The following is a 6,529-nucleotide window of genomic DNA, read 5'->3' as shown; positions in this document are numbered from 1 at the left end:
GTAAGTGGGCGGGCCGCCAGGTATGTACACATATTCTTTTGTTAAAACCTAATAAGAACTCACTATGCTCTACACATTACAGTAGAGCGAGTTCACCATATCATCATGCTCTTCTTCTCGCACTCTCTCTCGCATCGCACTTCCGCTCGTACTCCTTCAACTGGTATCAGAGCTCAGATCGAGGCTCGGGGCAACACTGCAGCAGGCTAGAGTCACCAACTCAGATTGGAGTGAAATTTGATAGGCGAAGACACGGCCCCAAATCTCGTGTTGTCAGAATTTCATTCTGAGGTCATCTCGGCCACCGTTCGGCTTCGACAAAGGTCTGCGCAGGCCATTTTCGACTACGTGGTCTCAGTGGGTGCAGATCCGACTCTGCAAATTTGGGGTTTTCGGCCTACGACTGCAGGTGCTGAGGATATCGACACTCCCAGAGTGTTGATTTGTGGCTGTCTACACATCGAAGGACGGCTCACAGTTCTTGGAGGCGTGTCACATACGACACGGTCGCATCTACACACAGACTATAGGCGACATCCACTAGTTCATCAGGTAGCTTGTGTTTGCTGCTTGATATTCCAGATTTCATCCTGACATTGCAGGTACTTCCACATGGGATGTATTGTCAGAGATGATGTATGTCTATTGAGGGTTTGCTGGCTGTGAGTCACGCAGCAAACAACCGCCGCAGCGGTTACAACATACAATGGGAAATTTGTGGATGTATGACTTTGTGGGAAGTCTATGTACTGTCAGATTTACTGCAGCCTTTGTCGAGGGTCGAGTGAGGTTTTATTGAGCTAGGGGATTCTCGAATGTTGAGATCCTTTCGGTGATACAGGTCTTGGAGCGATCCCTCGAGCACCCTTAGATAGGCAGCTAGGATGTATTGACTGTGAGTTAGACAGTTGGGATTGCATCTTTGCTTTACTGCCGTTGATGCATTGTCGCAGTCTATGCTTACAGGACAGTGACAAGACAGTCAGAGACAGTACAGGTGCAGGACAGGTTTACCCGCAGCTTACAGTGTCAGAGAGACAGTGTTTTTGAGTTGTTTTTTGGTCTGTTTTTGAGTACACCAGAGCCATTTTACAAAGGAGACTCTGTCAAAATTTATGCAGAATCTGAAGCTTTCTTGGTTCATTTGACATTTTGATATTGGTTCAGAGGTCAGTTTACAAGGGAAACTCTGCAGAATTTTTCCCAGGAAAGTAAACTACTGTGAAGCGTAGCTATGGCTGGATCACAGGACACTGCTCTTTACAATATCAAGAAGCTGGATGGAACCAATTTCCCATTGTGGAGGCAGCAGATTTGGCACGTGTTGGTACAAAAGAAGCAGATAAAACCTATAAAGCTCAAGGGGATAAAACCAGAAGATATGGACGAAGATGAATGGAGCGAAATGGATGAATTGGCACTTTCTACCATTATGCTGACTTTGGCAGAAAGCGTTTACTTCAATGTAGCAGACGAGATGTCGGCTTATCAAGCATGGTTAAAGCTGAGTGATCTTTATGAGAAGCAGAGTGCAGCTTCACAGGTATACTGGCTTAAGAAGCTTGTTGACTTGAAGATGAAAGAAGGGACACCTATGTCCAATCATCTGAATGAATTCAACACAATCTATAGTCAGTTGTCAGCTCAAGGTGTCAAGTTTGATGAACCTGTTAGAGCTATGTTCCTGTTGATCACATTGCCGGAAAGTTGGGACACTTTTCGCACAGCTTTGAGTAATTCTGCACCTCCAGATGGTTTGAACATAGCAGGTGTAGAAGGAAGTCTGCTTACTGAAGAAACCAATAGAAAGACAATGGACAAAGGCAAAGGAACAGCCTTAGTTGTCAAGGGAAGGACCAAAGAAAAGTACAAAGGTGGAAAGAGGAATCAATCTCGTAGCAAGTCCCGCAGTGCTAAAGGCAAGAGTGACATAGAATGCTACCATTGTGGCAAGAAGGGTCACATGAAAAGAGACTGCAGAGAATGGAAAGCAGAAAAAGGCAAAGAGAAAGCTGAAGACCATGGTGAGAAGAACAAGTCCTCAGTGAATATTCAAGAAATAAATGTGACAAACACTGTTGCAAAGGATGACAATCTAGTGTCAGGAGACATCTACTTCTTGAAGAATACAATGGACTCAGCTCTTCTTACAGCATCTGATGGAAATGCACTGAGTGACTGGATTATAGACTCAGGGGCATCACTTCATGTGTCTCCAAACAAGGAGTGGTTTACCTCTTATGTGCCCACTAAAGATCATGTTCGGCTAGGCAATGGGTAGACATGTGAGATCTTAGGTGTTGGAGATGTTCAATTGAAGTTTCAGAATGGCTCTTCTTTCACGCTGAAGAATGTGAGACATGTTCCCGCAATTACAAAGAGCTTGATGGGCACAGGTTTACTTGATGATGCTGGCTACGTCACCACTTTTGGACAGAACATGTGGAAGATATCCAAGGGTTCTATGACAGTAGCACATGGAGTAAAGTCTGGAGGACTTTACATGATTTATGTATCAAATGTCTCTAAAAATGTAATCAATGTAACCGAGCAGCCGAACGTTTCTTTGTGGCATAGCCAGTTAGGACATATGTCCAAGAAGGGAATGGAAACCTTGTCTTGTTTTGGTTATTTGCCTAGCTTTTCATTTAATGATTTTGAATTCTGTGAACATTGTCTGTATGGTAAGCAAACACAACAGCCACATAAGCATAGAAGTAGTAGAAGAGATACACAGTTGGCACTTGTTCATAGTGATTTGTGTGGACCTATGCCTAACCTATCTCTAGGGGGAGCTTCTTACTTTATGACATTTATAGATGATTACTCGAGGAAAGTATGGGTTTACTTTCTCAAGCACAAGGATGAAGCGTTTAGTGTTTTCAAAACGTTTGTGACACTTGTGGAGAATCAGAGTGGCAAGAAGCTTAAATGCTTACGCACTGACAATGGTGGAGAGTATGTTTCAAAGGCCTTTCAGGACTTTTGTGAGTCAAAAGGTATAAAACGTGAACTTACTACTCCTTACAATCCTCCTCAAAATGGTGTTGCTGAGAGGATGAATAGGACCATACAAGAGAAGGTCAAAAGTATGTTGTCTAATGCACAACTGCCAAATGGGTTTTGGGCTGAAGCTGTATGAACAGCTGTTCATCTTGTAAATAGATCTCCTAGCAAGGTTTTGCAGAAGGATTCAGTGCCAGAGATGGTATGGTCAGGCAAAATGCCCTCATACAAGCATCTCAGAGTCTTTGGCTGTGAGGCATATACTCACATTCCAAAGGAATTTAGGAACAAACTTGAGCCAAAGAGTAGAAAGTGCATCTTTCTAGGCTATGGTAATTCTGGTGAGATGGGGTACAGACTTTGGGATCCCGAATCCAGAAAGGTTGTCTGCAGCAATGATGTTCACTTTAATGAATCCAAATATCATTCTAAACCAGAGAGGGTTGAGGAGATTAGAAGAGTTGTCTTCCAAGAAGATGGACCTGCACGTGCAAGACAAAATGTCGGGGCTCAAGAGGAGCAAGGACAGGATAGAGTGGAACCACAAGTTGTGGCTGAGCCTGAGCCACCTGTTGTGCGTAGATCTGGACGTATCACGTGACCTCCTGATAGGTTTGTTCCATCTATGAACTATGTCATGTTGACTGATTGCAATGAGCCTTCATGTTACAAGGAAGCAGTGCAAATGAAGGACTCCGGGAATTGGCAATTGGCCATGCAGTCAGAGATGACAGCTCTGCATAAAAACAAGACATGGAAGCTAGTTAAATTACCACAGGGCAAAAAGGCTCTAACTTGTAAATGGGTTTACAGGTATAAGATCACCGCTCATGATAGTCAGCCAAAGTACAAAGCAAGGCTTGTTGCCAAGGGCTTTAAGCAAGAACAAGGCATTGACTTTGATGAAGTCTTCTCTCCGGTGGTCAAGATGACTACATTGAGATGCTTTCTTGCATTGGTTGCCATATTAGATTTGGTGTTGCACCAAATGGATGTCAAGACAACGTTCTTGCATGGTGATTTAGATGTGGAAATTTACATGCAGCAGCCAGAAGGGTTTGTTGAGAAAGGCAAGGAAGATTGGGTATGCCAGTTGTTAAAGAGTCTTTATGGCTTAAAGCAATCACCGAGGGCATGGTACCATAAATTCCACAAGTTTCTGCTTTCTCAAGGCTACAAAAGTAGTGAGTTCGATCACTGTCTATATACAAAGAAGGCTAAGGATGGTAGTTGGCTGATCCTTATTTTGTATGTGGATGACATGTTGATTGCTGGCAAGCACTTGGAAGAAATTTCAGCTTTGAAGTCAAAGATGGCAAAATCGTTTGACATGAAAGACATGGGTGAGGCAAGTCATATACTTGGTATGCGCATTGAGAGAGACAGATCAAAGAAGTTGATTTGGTTATCTCAAACAAAGTATATTGACAAGGTTTTGCAACGTTTCAATATGGAGAAGGGAAAGGCACTGAGTGTTCCATTGCCACCATATGTGAAAGTTAGCAAACAAGATTGTCCGGTGTCTGAGGAAGAACAGGCTGAAATGGATAAGATTCCATATGCGTCTGCAGTGGGTAGTTTGATGTATGCAATGATTGCTACTCGCCCAGACATTGCATTTGCAGTGGGAGTAGTGAGTCGATACATGTCAAACCCAGGCAAGAAACATTGGGAGTCAGGAGCTAAGTGTAAAGGGTTTTACAGACTCAGATTATGCAGGTGACTTAGACAACTGAAGGTCTACGTCAGGGTATGTCTTTACATTGGCTGGTGGAGCAGTATCATGGCGTTCTAGATTACAAGATTGTGTTACTCAGTCTACTATAGAGGCTGAATATGTTGCAGCATCAGAGGCATGCAAAGAATCAATTTGGCTTAATCGACTAGTAACAGATTTGGGAATCAAAGAAGAGATGCCTGTGTTATATTGTGATAGTCAAAGTGCTATACAATTGGCTCGCAATCCAGTTTATCACTCAAAGACAAAGCATGTGGATGTGAAGTATCATTTCATCAGGGAAATGCCTGAGGATAAGCAACTTCAGCTTGTCAAAGTTCACACCACAGAAAATCCTGCTGATCTACTTACAAAAGGACTTCCCTCAGAGAGCTTTGCGCATTTTTGCAAGCAGTTAGGTGTAGGGTAGTACATCACTTCTCTACATCTCTTGTATATTAGCTTGTGTAGTAGCTTCTCTCACACTTAAAGTACCACATTGGACTTTAAGTGGGAGGTTGTTGGGGTATAAAGCCCAATGTGGTCGCCCAGGTAAGTGGGCGGGCCGCCAAGTATGTACACATATTCTTTTGTTAAAACCTAATAAGAACTCACTTTCCTCTACACATTACAGTAGAGCGAGTTCACCGTATCGTCATGGTCTTCTTCTCGCACTCTCTCTCGCGTCGCACTTCCGCTCGTACTCCTTCACCTTCAACTTACATGACATTTCTTGATCAAGTGATCATTAGATTTACAATAATGGCAATGCATCTTCTTTTTGCCCTTATGACCAGAATTGCCAGACGAAGTGCTGCCAGCAGAAGCATTAGGAAAAGAAGTTTTGCCACTCGCAGCATAACCATAAGAAGTGGCTGCATTGCTGTTACCACCCTTTCTTTGAGAAGCAATAAAAGCCTGTTCAACTGCACGCTGTCTAGTCCTGTTTCTTCTAAGAAGTGACCCTTGCAACAACAATGTGCATAATGCATCAAACTTGACAACTTCTGGATTTCCTTGGGTCATAAGTCTCCAAGTACTAGCAAAAGTCTGGTAAGAATCTTGTAAAGCATCAAGAACAGTCTGCACAAGTGAACTGTCTGAAATAACTTCACCTGCAGAAATAAGTTGCTCATTGATATCCTTGACACTAGCAAGGAAAGTGTCCATATCATCTTCCGCATGCATAATCTTTGACTCCAACTCTTTACGCAGCAAAGCAATTTTAGCCTCATTGCGACTTGCATAAAGACCAACCAATATATCCCAAGCCTGTTTTGTAGATTTTGCTGAATGGATGTGAGGAACAATGGTGCGCTTCATAGACAATGCAATTAATGCATGAGCATGCGCATCCTTTACATCCCAACGAGCTTGTTCTGCCGTAGGCAAAACAACTCTAATAGCAGCAATCCTTGCAGCAAGACCTGCAACATCCTCAACATCGCCTACATCCTCAGAACCAAGACGTACATCAATGCCCTGCACAATATTCCAGATGCCCTTTGACACAAGAACGTGTTGCATCATATAAGCCCACATAGGGTAATTATCCCCATCCAACCTGTCCTCAACAACAAACATCTTGAACACATCTGTGTTGTTGTTGTCAGCCATGGTAAATGCTGCACCTGATGTGAAAACTGTCCAAAAATAGGAGAAACGGAGCGGGAACAACACGTGCTATATAGCACAAACCGTAGAAGACTGTAAGGCACCTGTTATGCAGAAAACGGCACTGGCAGAAATTATGCACAAAATGACGAAATTGACTTTGTAGACCTGCCTGTAGTGGAAACGGAGGCC

Source organism: Adiantum capillus-veneris, chromosome 6, assembly GCF_014529385.1.
Source record: "Adiantum capillus-veneris isolate H3 chromosome 6, ASM1452938v2, whole genome shotgun sequence".
In the NCBI taxonomy this organism is placed as follows: Eukaryota; Viridiplantae; Streptophyta; class Polypodiopsida; order Polypodiales; family Pteridaceae; genus Adiantum; species Adiantum capillus-veneris.
The sequence above is the reverse complement of the archived record's forward strand: the minus strand, read 5'-3'. Positions refer to the sequence as shown.